Source organism: Cryptomeria japonica, chromosome 5 (assembly GCF_030272615.1).
Source record: "Cryptomeria japonica chromosome 5, Sugi_1.0, whole genome shotgun sequence".
NCBI classification, from domain to species: Eukaryota; Viridiplantae; Streptophyta; class Pinopsida; order Cupressales; family Cupressaceae; genus Cryptomeria; species Cryptomeria japonica.
The window spans coordinates 747622494-747648436 of record NC_081409.1 but is presented as its reverse complement, the minus strand read 5'-3'; positions in this window follow the sequence as shown (position 1 = coordinate 747648436).

Here is a 25943-nt window from a genome sequence, read left to right as displayed (position 1 = left end):
ACATACTAAGGATTCTAATGTTACTCGACGTGTTATTACATCAACCATAATGAGCAAGAAAATTAAAAAAGATCGTTTGATAAGCAAAACAAGTAATTCATTAAACATAAGTAGAACAACATTACGTAAAGCATTAGAGAGGTGAGATAAAATAGAGGATCCTAACAATAATGTCTTTGGGCGTTCTCGGGTAGACTACCACGCAAAGACAAGGTTGTTGTTGATGCACTAAGAACATTAATTGAAATTTTTTGGCATGACAACACAAAAGTTTCACCCAACCAAAGAGATGTTGTTAGAAGGTGAATTGTATCTAGAAATCATGAGCCACATGCCAAACACTATTTGGATATGGCTCAAACAAAATTTTATGAAAGATTCTTTCAAAAGTTTCCTCAAATAAGAATTAGCCAAAGACTTTTTGAAATGACAAAACCTTTTTATGTTAAGATTAATAATGTACGCATCACGTGTTGTTTTAAGATGCATATTGAATTTTCCATGCACTATGATATTTATCGTCATATATGTTGTACTTTGCGCCCTAACAATGTTTTGCAGGAATGCAATATACAAGCACCTCCTAAGTCACCAAGAGAATTTATTTCAAGTGTGCTATGTAAAAGACATGATGGTTGTATATATTAGAAGATGATGTGTTTGAAAGGTTCTTGTGCTACATGTGGCGGTTTGCAAAATTTACTAAGATGTGTACATTTGGAGAGCACACATGAAATTGGTAAGAAACTAGTTTCTTTTGGAAAATACAAGATAGTCACATATGGGGCTAAAGATGGAAAATAATTGAAGAGATGTGAGCTAGTGAAAAATGATGTGTAGCTAAATTTATGAAAATATTTCAAAAGAAACTAGTTTATGAGTACATAATGCATATATATGGAGCTTAGTGGTTAGATGAACAATTCAAGTTATGTAAGGGCACATTTCTTTTTAGTACCATTGTCTCTATCATTGATTTTGCTGAAAATTATACACTACAACCTCAAAATGAAGTGCAATCTATGTATTACCATTCTATACAAGTTTCTATTTTTGTACACAACATTCATGCATGTAGATGATAGTACAAAGGAGGATAGAAATGTTGTAAGAGAGTATTACTTCTACATAAGTGATGGTCGTACTCATTCGTCAGAGTTTCTGCAAGGATGCTTTAAAGTTTTCTATGATAATTTTAAGGAAAGAAACATACGATACAACCAACACATAATATGGTCAGACAATTGCACTTCACAATTCAAGAATGCAAGGATGTTCTATTGGTTGACTAGGATGCATGTGACAAGCGGTGTACAACATTTTTGAAATTTCACTGAAGTTGGACATGAAAAGGGGGAGCACGATGGTGTAAAAGCATACGTAAAAAGAGCTCTAGCTAGAGAAGAATTGAAGTATGAAGGTGGTGCTGAGTTGATAGATGCAACAACAATTGTGCGATGGTGTAACTCTACAATGAGACCAGGTAATGCAGGTACGCCAATGGTTCATAGATATTTTTGGTTGATTAGTGAATCTAACATTGAAAACTATCAAGATTGTTGTACAGTTGCAAGTTCGATCCTGCACTCATTTAGAAGTTCAAATGCAAGTTCACTAGTAATTTATACTAGACAGATTGTGTGGTTTTGCTATTCATGCATGCATTTTTTGTGGGAAGAATGTGAATGACAAGAGTGGGTTGACAAATGGTCTTGTAGACCGTTGGTTCCAATTGATACATATCAAGTTCCCAAAGCACTGCAATTAACTTAGATGGAAGCATCAATTGATTTCGACCATGTATCCAACCTAGTGGAACCATGTGATTTTTTTGGTTAATTTTTTTGCAGGATTTTGTTTTTGGCTCATTTTATTACATCACACATTATTTTTCATATTAATTATCATTCTATAAAATAGAGGTCATGTGTACGCAGTTGTTGCAGAAGTGAACAATGAAGAAGAAATGAATTACTTTTTGTGTCGTTGTATTGAGCCTAAACGAAAATTGACAATCACAATTATTGACAGAGAGGGTATTGAGTACCCAATAGGATATGTTGTCGTGACAAACAGATGGCTTAGGGTATACCCTATGAAGAGTTTTGATGTTTGGTTGTTCGAGGACTTTGAAACACACATACATATTCTTCATTTGTCCAACCTTGTTGTTGCAACAAATATTCAATTGATTAAGTATTGTGGTAGACCTCATAACAAGAATTTATGGAAAGTTCATGAATCCGACCATGAGACAATACTTGACACAATATGGGTTAGAGTCGATCCAAAAGGCTTACTTGATTGATTTTGGGTCATCTACAAGTGTTCAATTCTTGGAGTATTACAATAATTCTACGATTAAGGGTAGAATGATTTTGAGAATTTTGTATATATCGTTAACGAATTGTTCTATATTCATTTTTTGTATATATAAATGCCACTGAGCTAATTTGTGCATATTTATAGGCAAAATTTTGTATATTTAAATGGCCATGAGCTGATTTGTACATATTTAAATGCCAAATTTTGTATATTTAGACGATTATAAGTTGGATTTTGCATATTTAAATGCCAAATTATATGTAATGCCCATGAGTTGATTTGTATATTTAAAAAGCCAAGAGTTGATTTGTCCATTTTTAGAGGCAAATTTTTGAATATATGTAAATTTCTGTATATGTAAATTTTTGTATATGCAGGTTTTTGTATATGTAAATTTGTGCATAAATGGAATTTTGTGATGCATTTTGTATTTTTGATTATACTTGAGATTTTTTATGACTATTTATGAGTACATGACCTAATTTATGACTATTTATGAGTACATGCTTATGCCTACCGTACATGAGTATGTGGTCCAGGAGCACCAAGGTGACCATATGCTTCTTTTTGGCCATTATGAGTCATTGTAGATGGGCCTCACATGACCCTATAGGTTCAAACAAATCAATCCTATGCATCTTCTATTGTGAGAAACAGTCATTTAAAGTTTGACAAGTTTTTGGACTTAGGGCAGTTGAGAGATCGTGTTGATAGGGTATGGCTCTAGACGTTCCAACGAGTTGGGAGGCACAACAGGAGCATGCCTACCTTAAACCTTCCCACTCGGACGTGCTCGTGCTGCTGGTTCATGCCCACAATGAATTGAATCAAATTTAGCTTATCTTGCAACCTTGCATTGCATGCATCTGATGGTTTTCGCACCAACTAAAAAAATGCTACTATGTGAAAATGGCTCCGAGTCTTAAAAAACTGAGATAGGTCATTGTAGACGAGCCTCACATGACCCTATAGGTTCAAACAAATCAATTGTATGCATCCTGGATTGCGAGAAACAATCCATCAAATTTTGATAATTTTTTTAACTTAGGGCACTTGAGAGATCGCGTTGGTAAGGTATGGCTCTGGACGTTCCAACAAGATGAGATGCACAACAAGAGTAAGCCTATCGTAAAACTCCCCACCGAACGCGCTCATGCTGCTGGTTCGTGCCGATGACGAACAAAATCAAATTTATCATATCTTGCAACCTTGCATTGCATGCATCTGATGATTTTTCGTACCAATTGAAAAAATGCTACGATGTGAAAATGGATCCAAGTCTTCAAAAACCGAGATAGGTCATTGTAGACAGGGCTTACACGACCTTATAGGTTCATACAGATGAATCATATGCATCCTGGATTGCAATAAATAGTTCATCAAAGTTGGACAATTTTTTGGACTTAGGGCACCTGAGAGATCGCGCTGGTAGGGTATGGCTTTGGACGTTCCATCAAGCTGAGAGGCACAATATGAACATGCCTACCGTAAACATTCCCACTCGGACACACTCGTGCTGCTGGTTTGTGCCCACAACGAACATAATCAAATCTAGCCTATCTTGCAACCTTGCATTGCATACATCTGACGATTTTCGCACCAACTGAAAAAATGCTACCATGTGAAAATGGCTCCGAGTTTTCAAAAATTGAGATAGGTCATTGCAGGCGGGCCTCACATGACACTATAGGTTCAAACAGATCAATCGTATGCATCTTGGATTGCGAGAAATAATCCATCAAAGTTTGACAATTTTTTGGACTTAGGGCACTTTAGAGATCGCATCGGTAGGGTATGGCTCTAGATGTTCCAGTGAGCTAGGAGGCACAATAGGAGCATGCCTATCGTAAACTTGCCCACACGGATGCACTCTTGCTTCTGGTTCGTGCCCACAATGAACGGAATCAAATTTAGCCTATCTTGCAACCTTGCATTGCATGCATCTAACGATTTTCACACCAACTGAAAAAATGCTACCATATGAAAATGGCTCGGAGTCTTCAAAAACTGAGATAGGGCATTGCAAGCTAGCCTCACATGACCTTATAGGTTCAAACAAATCAATCGTATGCATCCTGGATTACGAGAAACAATCCGTCAAAGTTTGACAATTTTTTGGACTTAGGGCACTTGAGAGATCATGCCGGTAGGGTATGGCTCTGGACGTTCCAATGAGTTGTGAGGCACATGAAGATCATGCCTACCGTAAAATTGCCCACTCGGACGTGCTCGTGCTGTTGGTTCGTGCCCACGACGAATGAAATCAAATTTAGCCTATCTTGCAACCTTGTATTGCATGTATCTGACGGTTTTTACACCAACTGAAAAAATGCTACCATGTGAAAATGGCTTAGAGTCTTCAAAAACCGAGATAGGTCATTGTAGATGGGCCTCACATGACCCTATAGGTTCAAACAAATCAATCATATGAATCTTGGATTGCGAGAAACATTCCATCAAAGTTTGACAATTTTTTGGACTCAGGGCACTTGAGAGATCGCATTGGTAGGGTATGGCTCTGGACATTCCAACAAGCTGAGAGGCACAACATGAGCATGCCTACCGTAAAATTGCCCACCTGGACACGCTCGTGCTTCTTTATCATGCCCACGATGAACAAAATCAAATTTAGCTTATCTTGCAACCTTGCATTGCATGCATTTGACGTTTTTGTACCAACTGAAAAAATGCTACCATGTGAAACTGGCTCAGAGTCTTCAAAAATTGAGATAGGTTATTGCAGACGGGCTTCACATGTCCCTATAGGTTCAAATAGATTAATCATATGTATCGTGGATTGTGAGAAACAATCCGTCAAAGTTTGATAATTTTTTGGACTTAGGGCACTTGAGAGATCGCGTCAGTAGGGTATGGCTCTGGACGTTCCAGCGAGCTGGGAGGCACAATAGGAGCATGCCTACCATAAACCTGCCCACCCAGATGCGCTTGTGCTGCTGGTTCGTGCCCACGATGAATGGAATCAAATTTAGCCTATCTTGGAACCTTGCAATGCATGCATCTGACAGTTTTCGCCTATACTATTTTATTCAAAACATCCAGTGATCATGACCATGGATCAAATATGATCATTGCCATTAAATTTCATTGTGATTGAGGCAAGGAGTTTTGTAGGGTTAATTCAATATTTTAGAAAGCTTACCAAATCACCTATTTCATTGTAGCCCATGATTGTAGAAAATAGATTTTTGTTGTTTATATTCATATTGTTGATTACATAGGCAAATATTCATTTAACTTTATAAAAGGGAAGTCCCCAAATACACCGAATAGTTGTCTAAGTCTGAGATCAAAGATTAGCCAAGTCTATGGAGTAGCTGAGATCAAAGATTAGCCAAGTCTATGGAGTAGCTGAGATCAAAATTTATCAAACAAGGATCCAACTATTGTTAGAAATTTAGTAAAAGCAAAAGCTATTTTGAAGTGATGGAAGACTTTCATTGTGATTGAGACATTGAGTTTTCTAGGGGTAGTTCAATATCTGAGAAAGCTTATCAAATCATATTCCATAGTTCCAATGCTTCATATTCCGTGATGGCAATTGTTAAGTCTTTTATATAGGGTAGAATTCAACAAAAGACATTTGTTTAGTTGAAGTAATTGATTAGCAAGCCACTGGTTTTGACAATACCTAGCTTGCAACTACTATTTTAGGTAGAGACAAATTTTAATGATTGTGTGGTGGAGGCTCTTTTATTACAATTTTGTAAGTTTGTTTGTTGTCATTCAGACTTATTTTGTTGAGCGCTTTGGATATATTGCTCACATAATGAATTGTATGTCTTTGTTTGAGCAAAAATTAATTATATCAATTATAAATCAACATTTATATATATCAAAATGCACAATAATGAACACAATGCACATTTATTGGATCGAATATCAATATTTATATATATCAAAATGCACAATAATTGTGTATGTATACAAAAAATTGCATATACGCCAAGTCAATAAAAGTTTTACAAAAATATGGCATATGCCATGTCCAGATAGATATACAATAAAAATGTAAAATATATCTAGATGTATTGGTCCTTCGATGACCACAAATAACACTATATGATTCTATAGTTGTGGTGGATCATCAAAATCAAGCCTCTTTGATGCAGTACACGACTCTGTAGATGGTTGCACAACCATAATTCAAAAGCCAAGTTAGAATCCTTTTGTACAAAATAGTTCACAATTATCAACATAACTATACATTCAACTATAATTTCTTTGCAATTGAATTGTAGATTACCGCATCTGCTGATCTGGGATCTACTATATTTTCTCTCATTGCCTTGTTAGACTTAAGAGTCCTCTTAAAATGGAACTTGAGAGGATCCACATTATGCCCAAACCATGAAGGGGCGTATTATAGGTTAATTACAATTAATACAAGGTAATAACATATATAGATAAAAAACACTAAAAATCTACAATATATAGAACAAAAGTGTACCAGAGCCTGAGATGCTTCTCCAGTAGACTTAAGAGAGCTCGCCATTGATGAAACAACTATGGCTATTTCCTATATGAAAAATGCTAAGATTAAATAAAATTAATACAATGATAAGTAGTGTAGGTTAAATACAATTAATACAAGGTAATAACACACACACACACACACACACACACTAAAAATCTACAATATATAGAACCAAAGTGTATCAGAGCCTGAGATGCTTTTCCAGTAGACTTAGAAGGGCTCACCATTGATGAAGCAGCTATGGCTATTCCCAGTATGAAAAATTATAAGATTATAATTTATCTAAAGTTCACATGTACATGTGCATATAATCATCAAATCAAGAAAATAAAGTAGAGATACATACCTCTTCCCTCTCTTGATCCTCTGGCGTATCAGGTGCATTCATCAATTCTACAAATCCCAATTGCTGGTATATATAAAAGATACAAAAAAGACTAATCAATCTACAAGTTCCAATCAAGACAATTTCAACCTTTTCAAACAATTGTGTCAATTAAAAATGTATTCAATTACCTTTTGACTTTTAGGCATCCTCAAGGATTTCTTTTGCCGAGGTGTCCTAGACACGCGTGGGGTACTCTAAAGAAAAAAAAATTAACACAAGAGATATCAATAGATAATATTAAATATAATTTAACAAATCTAAATTTAAATGACTTGCATATTCAATCAAAAGAATACATAAAAAGAGGTGTGCAAAATATGACACAACATAGCTTTCTAGGCCAAAATTGATGGCCAAGAGCGTGACATTATCAATTTGGGACATTTGATCCCTTGACAACGCCTATAAAACACAAAATAAATATACATTAAAGAGAGTTAGTATATTTTATAATTTTTTTTTTTGAATTCAAGGTACTATTCTATTTTAACATGTTACAAAATTTATACCTCAGGCGTTGAAGATGCAATTGCAACAACTGCGGGAGGAATATCAGACGGTGTATTAGCACCCACTATTGCATCCTGAAATGCATATTGTTTGTATCAATTTAAATCAATCTATAAATGAAAATTCATTTACATTTACAAGTTTGAAGTGATTGATAAATAAAATGTTTTGAATTCAAATCAACACACCCGTGTCTGTGTGTGACCACCATACACCATATCCATCAAATCATCAGTCAACACCACATCCTCTGTAGTGGTAGTCTGACATCTACTCCCGCAAATTGTACATAGATGGGACATGGAACCATCTGCATTTCCCTCGACATGCATCCCAAAGCATATACCTAAACAATTGGAACACATATGCTGAATGGGCTCAGCAAGGCTAGATGGCTCAACTACTGCATCATCATTTGGGCCAAGAGGGTGTGATAACTGTGTGCCATGTTGAATGATGACATTGATCAATGCAGTGGTGGCCTGAAGAGTCTGTATCTCCATATACTCTTTTAGGGCTACTGGGATCATGACATGGACCATAGGTTTTGGTACTAGGGGGATGCGACTTTGGGGGTTTAGTACCCTTCAGGCTCCATGTCTATCTTGGGAAAAGCCTCTACCTCTACCCTAGAATTCTCTCATATCAAAATAGTTTGGCCGCTCATTGAGGATAAACTCACAATATAGTTTCCTCAAAAAATATAATGAAACCTCAAAACTATTACAAGGTGGTTGGTCAAAGACCATCCACCACCTATCCCAAAAAGCAATTTTTATTGGCAAACGACTACACTAGTGTATAGGAAACCTCTTTGAATTAAGAAGTAAGTTCTCACTAGTTTTGGGATCAATAAAAAGAGCACATATTTGTGCTTTACTTATGTTTTTTTTTTCACTTCATTATATGACAACTGACTAGCATAAAAAGCACGACATCGATCCCTATAGCTTCCCCATTTTGTAATTTGATTGGAAACTTCATTGGCAGTACTAGCCAATGATTCTAGGGCTATGGAAAGGGATGCATGATGCTCATGCTCAGATGCATTCTGTCTATTCACCAGTCTAGTTATTTTGGCAGTGTTTTGTGTTAACTGGTTTATCAAAATAGTTCGGTCGCTCATTGAGGATAAACTCACAATATAGTTTCCTCAAAAAATATAATGGAACCTCAAAATTATTACAAGGTGGTTGGTCAAAGACCATCCACCACCTATCCCAAAAAGCAATTTTTATTGGCAAACAGTTACACTAGTGTATAGGAAACCTCTTTGAATTAAGAGGTAAGTTCTCACCGGTTTCGGGATCAATAAAAAGAGCACATATTTGTGCTTTACTTGTGTTTTTTTTTCACTTCATTATATGACAACCGACTAGCATAAAAGCATGACATAGATCCCTATAGCTTCCCCATTTTGTAATTTGATTGGAAACTTCATTGACACTACTAGCCAATGATTCCAAGGCTATGGCAAGGGGTGCATGGTGCTCATGATCGGATGCCTTCAATCTATTCACCAGTCTAGTTATTTTGGCAGTGTTTTGTGTTAATTGGTTTATCAAATCCTCCTATGTAGCTTGTGAATGGTGTACTGGAGGAGCTGGAGGGTTTGGTTGTGGGTTCTCTTGTGGGTTTTGCATTTACATTATAATTGGGAATATAATTTATCAAATGCATAAAATAGATGACAAAATTTGATCTCATACCTCTTTCCATTGTTGTTGTGTTTGATTTTTAGAACCCTATTCACGTACTTTGTTGCTTAAAACCCTCAAAGTGCTTTTCTTACGACCGCGGGTGAAAATGACCCATCGGCCCCAGTCAATTTTTTTTTATTGCCAACAAAACGCGTACGGGGTTTTGAAAACTAATATGTGTACGTGTTTAGTATAAGCAAAACCCCGTACGTGGTTTTGCTTCGTTTAGGCTCGATAAAATGAGCCGAAACGCGTATGGGGTTTTTAAAATTTGAAATAACCCGTGTGCGTTTTATGTTTTTCCAACTTTTTTTGGGGGTGTGTCTACTTTTCTGCACACCATATTGGTGTACACACCCTAGGGTTTGGAACTCACCTGTTTGGTTTATCATATTTTGTTGCAGGGCCATTTTCAGATGTAGTAGTTCTTTTCCTTTCCAAGGCTTTCTTGTTCTTCTCCTTCCCAAGTCTCCTCTGTCTTTTGCCCACCAATTCCTTGCATAATTTACATTGATAGATTCTTTTTGCCAAAACCTCCCATACTTGTAGTTCATCATTCTACTGTTGGAGTTAGGGTTTCTTCGACTTTGGTCTCTTGTCCTAATGTGGCTTTCTCTTTGCTGTCAAATTCCTTTGAACTATTTTTTCTTGGGTTGCTATGATTTTGCATCAAATCTAGTTGGATTGATTCCAGGTTGCATTCCTTGCTAGTTTCTCCCATCCCTTTCTTCTAGATCTTGCGATTGCCTCATTGTCACATATTTGTCCATTGAGCACCCCTGCTTGAAGACCTATTGTGGGATATGTCCACTTTCACCCCTTCCATTTCTTCTCTTGGTGTTTTTCTCAACCATGAGTTCTGAATCTGCTACATCTCCCCATTCTTGGCCTTCCAAGTCTCCTGCTTTCTTTCGTTCATTGAATCCCTCGCTTGCCGTCACTTTATAGTAATTAATATTATAGTTTGATGAAATTTTTTATGTTTAGATTGATGTATTGGAGATAAATAATTATTTTTATATTATTTAGGTATCTTGTTTTAACTTATGTAAATATTATGATTTAATTAATAAGATTTTTTTTTTGAATAAAGGGGTAAACTTTATTGAAAATCAGACACAAGAATTACAAAGAGAACCAGAGCCCCAAGGCCCCGGAAAAGAACCACAAACCCAGCCCAAGATCAGCCAGCTTGATAACCATCCATGTCCTCAGCAAAAATCTTCTGCAAGTCTTGACAGTAATCCGAAGGGAGATGCTCCCAACCTTCAACTTTCCAATCACTACCATGTTTCGAGGCCCACTTAGCCAAACAATCAACTACTCTATACCATTCACGAGGAATGTGGATGAAAGACATCTGGTCCATTAACGAGCTAATATGAAGAATCTGACGAACAATCCCTACCAGCTGCCAATGAATTCCACTCACCTTCTGCTCTATCAACAAGTTCACAATAATTTGTGAATGTGATTTGCAGATAACCTTCATTCGTCCCAACTCCCAAGCACACTCTAGGGCATAGAGAATTGTAAAACCCTCCATAAAATTGTTAGACTGCTGCCCTTTATGCACCAAAAAGAAGAAGACCACCTCCTCCATACGATTCCTACCAACACTACCAACCCCAACAGGGCCTGGGTTACCCCTAGAGGAGCCATCGGTGTTAATCTTGATAAGCTCATCCTGAGGGGTCATCTACCTTCCCACCCTTTGAACCTTCTTCATAGTACGTCCACCTCTCCTGACACAAGCCGAGGCAGGAGACAACTCCTACAATCCCAACCTACTCACAATATCCGCCTCATATCTATCCAGAGGAAAATTTACCTCACATTTAGCTTCCACCGTCTCCCGAATCATAACAATGATTCTATTCCACACTTGCTGAACTAACAGTCTGACCTCACGAAAGATCCTCTTATTCCTCTCGAGCCAGATCTGCCACAGTATGAAAATGGGCCCAATATACCAGACAGCCTGGAGGAAGGAGGACAAGATAGGAGGTCTGCCCAAACTGCTCCAAAACTCCACCAGAGAATCCTCATGGACATAAGAATGCTTCCACACCCCCACCAGTAATGACAAATAAGCATTGTGAAGGGGCATCTGAAGAATAGGTGTGAGGAATCTTCCTCCATTACCACACAAAGCACAAATGGAAAGCCCCATGAATCCCCACTTGCGAATATTGTCTCAAGTTAGGCGTCTATTTAAAGCCAAAATCCAAGCGAAGCAGTTACACTTCGGCCAAGAAAAATTATTCCTCACATGTTTCCACTAGTGCACCTCTCTTTCCTCTAGTCTTCGGTTCAACAGTTCCCGGTATCCACTAGCCACAGTAAAGACGCCCTTAGGATTTAGAAACCAAGCAAGTCCATCCCTACCCTTGAGGGAACTACAATTTTTATTCGCTAGAATGCCATGCAAATCAACACACTCTTCCTCCATCCCATCAGCCGGTCATTCATTAAGAGCCTTCCACCACTCCATCTGCAGCCGCCCACACCTATAAACAACCTTGAAGTGACTCACGCTTGACAACCCTGCCTCCAAAAACCTCTGGCAAATATTCCCAAGGTTAGGAAACTGATCAAGGATGGGGGGGGTATCCATCCCAGGAGTCGCTCCAGAAAAGGACCTCTTCCCCCCTCGTGCAAATCCAAAAGAGACCTTCCTTAATTAGAGAAGCCCCCTTTTTGAGAGTACACCAGATCGTTGAGCCTTTTCCCTCAAGCAGACATCTTGGAATTTACTCCATTGGGATCCTCTGCATATGTTTGTAGGCCAAAATCCTAGCCCAGTCTTGATCTTGCTCAACACACCACCTACAGTACAATTTAGCCGCTAGAGCCTCACCAAATAAAATAGATTGCCTTAAACCAAGCCCCCCCGACTGCTTCAGGCTACACACCAAGTCCCAATTGACAAGACTCCATTTGGAAGAGGATAGATTGCCTGCCCATAATAATTGCCTTGCCAGAGAGTCCAATCCCTTCAAGAACCACTTAGGAGCCACTTGTAGCGTACATTGATAAATCAGAAGAGCCTGAACCACCGACTAAATCAACTGAACACTCGCAGCAAAGGATAACCATCTATTTGTCCAGTGATCAACCTTCATGCAAATTTTATCCAAGATACCCTACCAAGATTCCTTAGGAGGGATACTAGGACAAATAGGAATACCCAAATAAGTCAAGGGCAGAGAGCCAACTTGGAATCTCAAGATAAGAGAAATCCTCCTTTGAATAGTTCCAGGAGTGGTGAAGAAGAGGATAGAAGATTTATCCTCATTGATCAGTTGGCCCGAGGCCGCAAGATAAACATCCAAAACCTTATGCAGATTAGTGGCTTCTTTGATACGAACAAGTCCCATCAAGACCGTGTCATGAACAAACTGCAAATGAGATTGCGGCTGCAAGTCGTTACCCTAACTCCAACCCTGAATAATAATATCTAGACCCACATTATGCTTAATTAGCCTCCCTAGACCCTTAGCCAGAAGAATGAATAAGGGGAAAGGGGGTCCCCCTGGCGAAGACCCCTAGAAGCACCAATCAACTCAGTATGATCTCCATTGATTATAATAGATAAAGAGGTAGACGTAACACAACTCATAACCCATTGGATCCATTTGTCAGCAAAGCCAAAAGCCCTAAGGATCTTCTGGAGGAAGGACCACTGAATTCTATCGTAAGCCTTAGCCATATCTAGCTTAATAAACATAGCTTTTTCCTTGGAGGTTGCCATAGAATGAATGGTCTCCGTAGCAATGACCACCCCATCCAAGATTTGGCGCCCTTCCACAAACCCGCTCTGCTCCTCAGAGATAACATACCCCAGACACTTCTACAACCTATCCAGTATCAGCTTAGAGATGATCTTATAAATCACATTGCAGAGAGAGATAGGGTGTAGCTGGCCTAATCGGTCAACCCCATCACACTTGGGGATTAGTGTAATGAAAGTCGCATTAAAAGCCCGAAACATCTACTTATTCCTCTGGGACTCCTAAACTACTTCCCATAAGTCCAGTTTGATAATATCCCATAAATCTTGAAAGAATTCAACCGGGAACCCATCCGATCCAGGAGCCTTTCCCTTTCTCATGTGAAAAACAATCCTCTCTAGTTCTTCCAGCGAAATGGGACCCATAAGCTGCTCATTCATCTCCCTAGTAACTAGAGAAGGAATGCAATCGAGAACTCCTTGGAGATCTCTTGCACGGATAAAAACTGCTCACTTCTATCATTGACCAGAACAAGAATGAAATTTCCATGTCTTCTTGCTTTCACTGAGTTGAAGAAGAAAGCAGTGTTCTTATCCCCCTCTTGAAGCCAATCAATACGAGCTCTCTATTTCCAGTATATTTCTTCGCTAAGCTCCCATTCCTCTAGAGCCTTGACAGCCTTGTCTTCCTCCCTAAGCAAGGGTTCAGACAAACCATGCTCTCTAATTTCACTGGTGATGCCATTCAACACTATTTGAGCAGTTTTCTTAGCATGAAAAATATTCTCGAAACCTTGACGGTTCCACTGTATAAGCTGAAACTTAACAAATTGCAGCTGCTTGGCAAAAGTGTACATAACAGTGCCAAAGGCAGACCTCCTTTTCCTCCACCAGTCTGCTACAAGAGTTTGCAAAGCAGGATCCCGAAGCCACATAAGTTGGAATTTGAATGAAGGAGAGCAATCGACCTGAGAAGAAGAAGAAACCATTTTGATTGGCCAGTGGTCTGACCCTCTCTAGTCAAGAATCTCAGAGCTTGTGGACCACCCCCCACCAACCCAAAAACTAGAAACCAAAAATCGATCCAATCTCTCCGCGATTCAATACTCCCCCACCCTCCCATTGTTCCAAGTGAACAAGCTATTACCAGTCTTAATATCAACAAGATGCAACGATGCTATACTATCTCGAAAAAGGAAAGAAGAAGGTTCTAATCGCATAACACCCCCCTTCTTCTCACTCAACTCAAGGATGGCATTGAAATCACCCGCCATAATCCAAGGATTAAAAGGGACCAACCTTCGCATACAAGAAATATGAGACCATAAGTTCTGCTTACCCTTAAGATCAGTGGGGGCATAGATGTTAGTAAACAAGATATATTCCCCAGTCTCAAGACTAGAGACAACCCCGGATAACGAAGATCTAGAGGCAACCCACTAGACAGGGCGAATCCTTGAAGGGTTCCAAAGACAGGCCACCTTCCCGAGGAGCCCACAACCCCAATACACTGACACTGGCTTCTCCCCCATAGCTTTGGCACCAAATCTATCATACTTTCCACAGAGAGTTTTATCTCCTACAAGAATAGGATATCGGGAGAATGACTCCTTATCAACTTTCGAACAAGTTTTTGTCTAGGGCCACTGTTCAAGCCCCTCACATTCCATGATAGAACAATCATTTCAGGGGATTGGAAAAATGAGAATCCAGAGTCTTTACTGACCCTGAATCAACCAAATTCTCCCCCACCAATTTGATCTTCTCCAAATGCTTCTCTCTGCCAACCTTTGAAATCTTCTCCGTTGGTCCTTTCTTAATGTCCTTCTGATGGAGACCCAAATGTAAGGCTATCTTGCTACTTTTGGCCCCAAAAATTTCCAATTTTTGAGTTGTAGGAGAAACATCCCCCCAGCCAACTCCACTACAACAATAGAAATGGTCCCCAACTGAGCCACTACTGGCAGATCCATCTCCATTTGTTGATTCCTCGCAATTTGCAGAGCCTGGGTTGAGTCCCAATTCACACTATCTTTGTCTTAACTGGGACAAAACCATTAGTACCCACAACTTCCCCAGTCATGGCGACTTTTCCTTTGTTAGCCCCATCTGTGTTACAGGTTGATTGTTGAGGTTGGCGCACCACCGGTTTATACCTAGGACACTTGCACAACAAATGATCATACTCATGACACAGACGACACCAAAATAGTAAAGTCTTGTAATCCAACTGTTGAACCCAAGAATAAGAACCCACACACATATCTATAGCATCTGGCAGGGGCTTACTAAGATTAATTTCAACACAAATATGGGTGAAGGTCATTACCTTTCTCCCCAAGGTTTGCGTTGAAGCTCCAACAAACCCACACTGGGACCCTATTCGGGAGCTCCTCCGAAGGGTTGAACCCCGCATGCCAAGGTTTGATGAACAACCCCACCTGGTTGTAAAAATACGACCTTCCTTCAAAAACCCTATTCCGATCCTCCATGTAGTTGAAAGTAACCATGAAGTAGTTGTTTGCCAGTAATATAATCTCCATTTCTTCTTTCGATGCCCAAGTCCTCTGGGCCCAGTTCTCTTAAAACTGCATTGAAACTCTCATCCCCAAAAACTTGCAGTATAACGAGTGTTTTGAAAAGTAATCAACATCTTCCGCTATCATCTCCAGAGGAATAATCAACCTTGGTCTATTGCTGCACCTCTCCAGGCAGCCATTAATCTTCGAGATCCGAGAGCCTCCAACACTACCAGCCCTAGAATTTGAGGCAAAAAGGTTATTATCAAAGGTCTTGACATTTTGGGATGGAGATTTCAAACCCACTGCAACACGGAAATCCATATCGAGAGACGCCTTCAAGGCCTCTCCACCAGTTCTAGCCATAGAACCACGCGAAAAACCCACCTCCCGAAAGTAAATGAGTGAGGACACCATGAAAGGAAATACAAGAGCAAGGAAAGAAAACCAAAATCCAAGTAAGTTTATTGATGAAGTAAATGTTACCAAGATAAATGCAAAAACCTTGGAGCAATCATCCAAATTTGAAGGAGGCACAAGAACTTTTGAAAGGGAAAAAGAAAAGAAAAACCCCTTGTGATATTATGAATGAGGCAATGCCTAAAATGAGAGAGAGAGAGAGAGAGAGAGAGAGAGAGAGAGAGAGAGAGAGAGAGAGAGAGAGAGAGAAGCTCTTTACAATATTGTCATTAAGAAGAAATGAGAAAGGAGACATCTCTTAAATAGAGATGAGGAGAGCAGTTACAAAGTAACTCCCAAATATATGAATGCCACCATTCTTAAAATGTGTGTGCCATGTGTCCACATCCTCTTATGGAGGAAATCTAACATTCTTTAATAAAGGAGAATAAAAGAAATGACTTGTCCTCACACATGTACTAGAGGACAAATTATATGTATGAATTCCAAAGGAATATCCTAAACTAAATACAAATAAACCTAAGCCAAGTAAAGATTAAATATTCTAACACCCCCCTTAAGCTTTACTTGGGGAGTTTACATCAAACCCTTCAATGGGTTGCAATCCAAGACTTTTACAATGAAATTGGAACTTTTCTTTACAACGTGGTTTGGTCAAAATCTCTGCAACTTGGTCTTCCCCCTTGCAATAGAGGAGTGAAACTTGCTTATCTTCAATTTGTTCTCTAACAAAGTGGTGTTGGAGAGCAATGTGTTTTGTCCTTGCATGGAAAACTGGATTTTTAGCCAAGGCAATGGCACTTTGGTTGTCACAGTACAATGGAGTTGGTTCATGTTGAGGTAGACCCAAATCTTCAAGTAGTCTTCTAAGCCACAAGACTTCTTTGGAAGCATTAGTGCATCCTTTGTACTCAGCTTCAGTGGATCCAAGAGAGGTAGATTGTTGCTTTTTACTATTCCAAGAAATTGCCCCTGAACCAACAAAAAAACAATAACCACAAGTAGATTTCCCATCATTGGGATCTCCACCTAGATCAGAATTAGTAAAACCATTTAAAGTAAAATCAGAATTTGCATCATAAAACAAACCCACATTAATAGTTCCTTTAATATGTCTTAAAATTCTTTTAGCAACTTTAAAGTGTGTTTGTTGAGGTTTAGACATGAATCTTGAAACCAAACCAACACTATAAGCAATATCCGGCCTAGTAAGAGTTAAATAATTCAAACTTCGAACTAATTGTCTATACAAAGTAGGATCAACAAGAGGAGTTTGCATATCAAGCATTAACTTAGTGCCTAATTCAATAGAAATTGAAACATGGTGAGCATCATTCATGTTAAACTTATCTATGAGATCTTGAGCATATTTACTTTGAGATAAGAAAATTCTTTTAGAGGTTTGCCAAATTTGCATTTCTAAGAAATAATGTAAAACACCTAAATCAGTCATTTAAAATTTTTGATGAAGTTGAAACTTAATATGAGAAATCAAAGTATTGGAACTTGAAGTAATAATCAAATCATCTACATAAAAGATAATAATGATAATATCATCTTCACTATGTTTATTATACAAGTTAGGATCATTTTTACTTCTAATAAAGCCTTGAGAAAGAAAGAATGCATTAATCTTTGAATACCACTCCCTAGGAGATTGCTTTAATCCATAAATTGATTTCTTTAATTTACAAACTAAGTGTGCATTACCGTCTTTAATAAAACTAGGAGGTTGAGACATATAAATGTCCTCATGTAAATCACCATTAAGAAAAACACTTTTAACATCCATTTGGCGAGTAGGCCAATTCATTTTAGAAGCCAAATAAAGCACAAGTTTAATTGTAGGCATTTTAGCAACAGGAGCAAAAGTTTCAGTATAATTTAAACCTTCAATTTGAGAAAAAACTCTAGCAACTAATCTAGCTTTAAATTTAGTAACTTGATTGTTAGCATTCAATTTAGTTTTATAAAGCCACTTGCAAGAAACAATATTTTTACCATGAGGCAAGGGAACTAAATCCCAAGTTTGGTTAAAAATTAAAGTATCATATTCTTAATGAATCAATGATGACCAGTTAGTACCAAACCGGTACTGAGGGGAGGTGGGAGGGGGGTGGTGAATCAGTACTGATAAAAATAGTTTTCCTTGAACCAGTTAGACTGAGAACGCCACCCTTTGACTGGCAAGCAATAACACCAGTCTAAACCAGATTACTACCGGTTAAGCACTGTGAAAGACATAAATCGATAACTCAGCTTTCCACACAATCTAACATCTTATTTCCACTTCACCCATATGCATACACTAGTAATACTTTAACAGGAATGTAAAGACTTACAGGTTCAACATGCTTTACCGCTTAACAGAGAATAACAAAGCATCATATGAAAAGCATCACACATAACACACATTTTTTTCACCTGGAAACCCAACTGGGAAAAACCACAGTGGGGATAAATACCCACAAGCTATTTTTTGAACCCTTTTGAAGTTCACTCTATTAGGAGCCTAGTCCGGTTAAAGACTTGACAATAGGTTTTGTTAGGAACCAATCCTGCTAGGGATCACCTGGTTAAGAGATGGCTAACATACCTGGTTAAGGGTTAAAACTGGTTAAAGGTTACCTTGTTAAAGGATTTTTAGAACTCAATGATTTTGAGTCATCCTGTTAAAGGATTTACAACAAGTCGGTTAAAGCTACCTTGTTAAGGGATTTTCCAACTGTTGAAGTGGTTAGAGGTCAACAGGTATTACAATGATCTGGTAACAACACTCAATGCCAATGCATATCCGCTTCAGTTCCTTCCTTCTGCACTCACACTCTACAGGTATCTATACTCATATCTGGTCTGGCAAGAATCACGTATCTTTGCACTTAGATACACACACAACATTTTCCAACAACCTCAACATGAAAAACAACATCGACCTTATAGGAAATAGATAGGTCGGTAGCATAAACCCTAAACCCTAAACATTTAGGTTAAGCAATTCAGTCGGTTCAATCTTGACCATTGAACACTTTGCTTTGAATACAATGGTCTTGAACAGATCTCAAGACGTTTTCCATCATTCGTTCTTCACCGCATCTTGGAGGCAATAACCCATCACGCGTTCTCCACCGTTTGCAGAGACTTCGCACATTCTTGAGGTAGATAGGATCAATCTCCTTCATGCAAGATCCTTCACGTGCATAGAGCTGATGTGGCAACACAATCTGTTCTTCATAGTAATGCTAACACATCACACAATGTCATCGGTTGAATCACATAGGCATAGAACACTTCAACCAGAAACCCTGAAGCTAAGACTACCAACCGGTAGTCATACCATATGAAACCTTAATACAAAACATTCCATATACCGGTTCACATTCCAACATACCGATTCACTTGGACAAACATACCGCTTCACTTTTTCACATATACCAGTTCACATTTCAACATATTGGTTCACTTGGACAAACATACCGCTTCCCTTTTTCACATATACCGGTTTTCTTGCAAGTGCTTACTTCAATATACCGGTTCACTCTTCATCATATTGACATCAATGACAACATACAATATCATCATGTCAACATACTCTGCACATATGCCAACAATTCTTCCTTCTTTGCTTTTTGCCAATGTGGTTGATTTTTAGCTTGATCAAATGTTTTAGGATCATTAGAATTCATAATAGTAGTCATTAAAGCATAATTACAATAATTAACTCTTGTAGCTTGAAGTCTATCCATTCTAGCTAGGTATTCATCACTATCTTGAATTAAAGATTTAAACCATTTAGGTCTTCTTTTAGAAGTAATGGATTCATCACTAGAAGAAGAGTCATGAGGAGTAGATTTATTATTATCATCATCGCTATCACTAGAAGGAATAGAAAGAGATGCATTAGAAGTAGGGTTAAGAGAAGGAGGTTGGTCCTCCACAAGCACAACTTTGCTTTGAGAAAGTTCATCATCTTCCACTTTAGAACAATCATGAATGCGTTTTTTTGCAATACAAACATCTCTTGCAACTTTTAACTTGTTAGTAATAGGATTGTAAACTCTATAACCTTTAGTATTTTCATCATAACCAACAAAAATAAAAGGAGAAGATTTAGCATCTAATTTTTTTCTTTTCTCTTTAGGTTTGTGAACATAAGCTATGGAACCAAAAATTCTTAAATTCTGCAAATTGGGCTTTCTACTAGACCAAGCTTCTTCGGGAGTTTTATCTTTTAAGGCTTTGGTAGGTGTTCTATTAATTAAATAAGTTGCACAGGTTATAGCTGCAGCCCAAAACTTGTAATCCATATTTTTTGCATGTAATAAACATCTAGCAATTTCAACAATTGTCCTATGCTTCCGTTCCGCCACACCATTTTGTTGTCGTGTATAAGGAATGGTAAGCTCATGTTTAATTCCAAAAGATTTCAAATAAGCATTAAATGCATTATTGACATATTCTCTTCCATTGTCAATGTGAAGAATCTTAATTTTAGAACCAGATTGCCTTTCTACAAACATATGAAATTCAGTAAACACATCAAGCACTTGATCCTTACTATGAAGGAAATATATCCATGTTCTCCTTGAAAAATCATCAACAAAGGTAAGAGCATACCTTGAACCTTGGACGGAGGGATTCTCCATGGGACCCAAGAGATCAATATGAACTAGATGCAATTTAGTATATGCCCTCCAAGATTGACCATGAGGAAGGGTTCCCTATGCATCTTACCACTCATGCAACCATTGCAAACAATTTGAGAAGGAACAATAGTAGGCAATCCATCAACCATATTTGCTTTTTGCATCAATGAAATATAATCAGAATTGAGATGGCCAAGTCTTTCATGCCATATAGTAAAATCAACAGTAGTAAGCAAGAAATACTTTGTAGGAGCAAATTCATAGAACTTGAATAAGTTATCACTATCCATTTTAGCAGTAGCAATAACATGATTAGTTTTTGGATCAATGATATAACATATGCCCCTATAAAAGTTAATCTTATAATCTTGATAAAGTTTAGGAACTAAAATCAAATTTGATTTTAATTCAAGAACATAAAGAACATCATGTAATTTCCCATTAGGAACATTCACATCACCAATAGCTTCAACTTTGCGACTATGATTATTAGCTAATTGAACAATAATATTAGAAGTATCAGGATGCAAAGATTCAAAACATTCTTTATGAGAAGTAACATGCTGAGATGCACCAGAATCAATAATCCACTCAAGTGGTTGAGAAATATTATAAGTACATGTAAATGCATGATGAGATGAATTATCGTTATTATTACCTTCCTTATAATGAGGTTTATGTTGTTGATTATTTTGATTAGTTTGGTTCATGGGCTTTTTACCATTTTGCTTCTTAAAACAATTATTAGTAACATGTCCATCTTTCCCACAATATGTGCAATGGGGTCTTGTTTGAGAATTATTCCTTTGATTATTGTACGCATTATTATGATGATTATTATGAGAATTGTTATGATAGGATTTAGACTGAGATTGATAATTAAAATATTTGTGATTATTATTATGATTATGATTATTATTATTGGATCTACAATTATTATTATGATTTTGGTTTTTAGACATAAAAGCATGTTCACTACTTTTAAGAGTACCAAATTGAATTAATTTAGCTTCCTCTTGATGTAATAAATTATGAAAAATATCATAAGTTAATTGAGTAGCTAAAGTAGGAATAACAAGTTGAGCATGAATATTCGTAATAAATTGCTGAAATTGACGAGGAAGACATTATTTAAGAATAAGATGAATTAAATGTAAATCAGCTAGAGTAACTCCTAAACCAGTTAATTGACTATTAATAAAATCAAACTTTAATAAGAATTCATCCATAGTTTTATAATCTGTATACGTAAGATCTTCAAGTTGATCTTAAAGTTGAATTTTTTGGGATTCATTTGAGCTATCATAAGTTGTTTTTAAAATTTCCCAAGCTTCATACGCTTTTGTACAATTTCCAGTTAGAACATACAAATCAGGAACCATTGAAATACCAATTAAGCCAAGTGGTTCCTCATTTTGAGCCTTCCATCTATCTTGGTCAGCTTGAGGAGTAGTTGAAGCGGGCTCTGAGGTTTTATCAGTAGCAACCTTTAAATAAATGAGATATGTGTTTTCCATGAATGATAATTGGAATTATTTAATTTAATTTCTGGAATTAATGTATACATGATAGCAAAATAATGGTGAACAAATAATGATTAGTATTGAAAAAATACCCCTTGAATTAAAAATGAAAAATTAACCTTCTTGATTAAACTTGAATCAAACTTGAATAATAACTTTTAAAAAATAACAATATTTTAAAAAAGAGACTATTTATCAAAGTATTATTTTCAAATCTTTAATAACAAATTTTAAATTTTTAAAAAACTTTAATTTTATTTGAATCTTAATAATAAATGAAAACTATTTAAAAAATAAATTAAAAAAATAAAAAATAACAAAATACTTTATAATTAAAAAAACTTTAAAAACCTTAAAAACTATTTAATATACGTATTATTAAGAAAATAAACTTTTGAAACTTTTTATATTTAAAATTTTAAAGAATTTTTTATAAACTTATTAAACTTTTAAATATGCTAAACTTTATAAAGTTTTTAAAACTTTTAAACATACGTGGAAGATAATAAATAAAAGAAAAAAAACTCACTCTTTATTAAGTTACAGGAAATGTAATAAATGAAAGACTGAGCATGCAAGAGAGAGACAGGTGAAATGTTAGGTTGCAAAGAATCCAGAGGGACCACAAAAGTGTTATTTTAATAAAGTTATTTGTAGAAAGACAAAACTTTTCCAGAGCAGAATGCAGAGACGTTAGATAGTTCAAGGAAGAGTGCAAAGACGTAATGACAACAAACTTATGACAACAGAAGTTGGAAAATAACACAAGCAGAAATAGTTACAGAGACGTTACGACAACAGAAGTTGAAAAAAAATATGTGCATAAATAGTTACAAAGATGTTAGCACAACGGACGAAATGGCAGCAAGCGTTAATAGCATATGAAGAAAAAAAATAGAGGCGTTGCAAATCCTTGTTTAACAAATCTGCAGAGACGATGAAGCTTGCAAATGTGAAAGATTTACATAATTATTTGTAGAAATAGAGTTATAATTTGTAATAACAAAAACCAGATTTCAGATTTGAAAGGAAATACAATGTAGAACTGCAAACAAAGAGATTTATGCCTTTTATAGGGTAGAACTTGCAGAAAATGTTAGACTCTGATATTTTTTTGTAAATACACAAAGATTCAATGAAGAAACAATATAAAAAAATATTTTTATCAAAAAAAACTTGCAAGTAAATGAAATGTTAGAACCTACAAACAAATAGAGAATGCAATTTAATAATAAATCAGATTTGGTGGCAAGCCAACCAAACAGATTAAGGAGGCTGAGTTTGGTGGTAAACCTTCCAAACTAGTCACAATAAAAAAATCAGAAAGAAGAAACTTTGGTGGCAAGCCTTCCAAAGCCACAACTTTAAACCAGAAAGAAAAAACTTTGGCGGCAAGCCTTCCAAAGGTTTTTTTTTTTTTTTAAAAACTAGAATCTAAGAAGATTAAACTTGTAGGCAAACTTGTTAACAAGTTTGAAAAAAAATTAAAATCTGAAATAAAAAACTTGCACAGTAGAAAATATTAGAGAAAGAACTTCTTCTCCTCTTAAGAATGCCTCCAAGAAGGTGAACTCCACAGAATGGTAACCTTCATCAATCTCAATTTGAAACAAGGATTAGAAACCTGCTTTGATACTATGAAAGGAAATACAAGAGCAAGGAAAGAAAAATAAAATCCAAGTAAGTTTTTTGATGAAGTAAATGTTACCAAGAGAAATGCAAAAACCTTGGAGCAATCACCCAAATGTGAAGAAGGAGGGACAAGAACTTTTAAAAGGGGAAAAGCAAAAAAAAACCCCTTGTGATATTATGAATGAAACAATGACTAAAATGAGAGAGAGAGAGAGAGAGAGAGAGAGAGAGAGAGAGAGAGAGAGAGAGAGAGAGAGAGAGAGAAGCTCTTTACAATATTTTCATTAAGAAGAAATGAGAGAGGAGACATCTCTTAAATAGAGATGAGGAGAGAAGTTACAAAGTAACTCCCAAATATATGAATGCCACCATTCATAAAAGTGTGTGTGCCATGTGTCCACATCCTCTTATGGAGGAAATCTAATATTCCTTAATAAAGGAAAATAAAAGAAATGACTTGTCCTCACACATGTACTAGAGGACAAATTTCATGTAGGAATTCCAAAGGAATATCCTAAACTAAATACAAATAAACCTAAGCGAAGTAAAGATTAAATATTATAACACACCACACCTCCCTACAAGAAAACACACACCTCCCCTACCAAGCTCCACCACTGAGCAGATCAAACCCCCACTGCTCTTCCCCACAAGTAGGCTGCGTATCTGCAGGAACCCTGAGCGCCTACCTCTCGTAGCACCACCCACCACCCGCAACCACCGTGCCTCCTTCCGCATTGGCAACCGCATTACCAACCCCTCTCGCAGCACCACCCACATGCGCAAGCGCCTCCCTCCCACTGCCGCACCAACATGCAGGCGCCACTCACGAGCTAGGGCTGTGATGCCCTAGCCCACGCACATCTCCATGAATTTAGATTTTTCTATTAATAAGAAATTTAAAAGTTTTATAATTATTAAATTTAAATACTAAATACTTAAAAAGCTAATATTAATGATTATTTATAAGCTTAATAAATAATAAATTTATTGACTTAGTTATACAATTTATACTCCTAGAAGAATACTATTTTTCATTTTCATTTATAAGGACGAGCTTTCATTCATTAGAACAATCTTAGGAAATGTATAATTAATATTTTTTCTCAATTTATTTACTCTAAGCCATAAATATTCAAGGAATTTATTTATTCATTTTTCATGAAAGCCTAAATTACATGGGTATGACATTTTGAAGGAGAGAGGAGACTAATTCTTGAGGTATTTTGTCACAATATATTACTACATTGTAATACATGTATATGTAGTGGGGAATGGTATATTTGTACACTTAAAATTGTCCTTTGATTAAATAAAAATTTATTATTTATTTGAATATTTTTATCCTAATGACTTCTATTTTTTTTTTAATAGATTAATAACTGTAGAGGGGCCCTTGTATTATTCAAAATTTGAAAAATACAAACCTGGTTCAGAAAGAGTCATAGGGGGAAAGAACCAGGAAGAAAACCCCCTACCATTGCTCCAAACAACAACCAAAAGCCAACCGAGCTGGCGAGGATCCTACATTGCTAGACAAAATCAACCTGAGGAGAACAAAATGCTGGTTGTTACTATGCCTAATTTGGCCAAAGGTCTACAATCTTCTTAATAGTAGAAAGAACTTGAGAAATGGAATTCCAAAGAGAACCGACACACAAAGCCGAGGAGGTCAAAACATTTCAAGATTCTTCAGAGCTTGAATCTGGGTCCTCGTCACTGGGTGTAGGAGCAGCAACAACATCCAATATTACTGGGCACATTCCTGCAAGCAGGATGAGCCATCGATTCCACTTTTTCCTAGGAGTGGCGGACATCGTTTGGAAACCACTCTTCTCCACGACCAAGACCCCAAGAGTTGCCATCGTCTATGTCACCGTTGGCCAAAATACCAATGTCTCTTTTGCCTGAAAGCCTTTCATCCTGAATATAGGTTCTTCTCCAGGCAATCGTTAAGCCGGGCAGTATTTCGACAACCTTGAAAAGTAACTCAATATTTTTGTTAATGTTAGGCCAGGAGGCCTCCAAGGCATTGAAATCAAGAGGCTACTATCA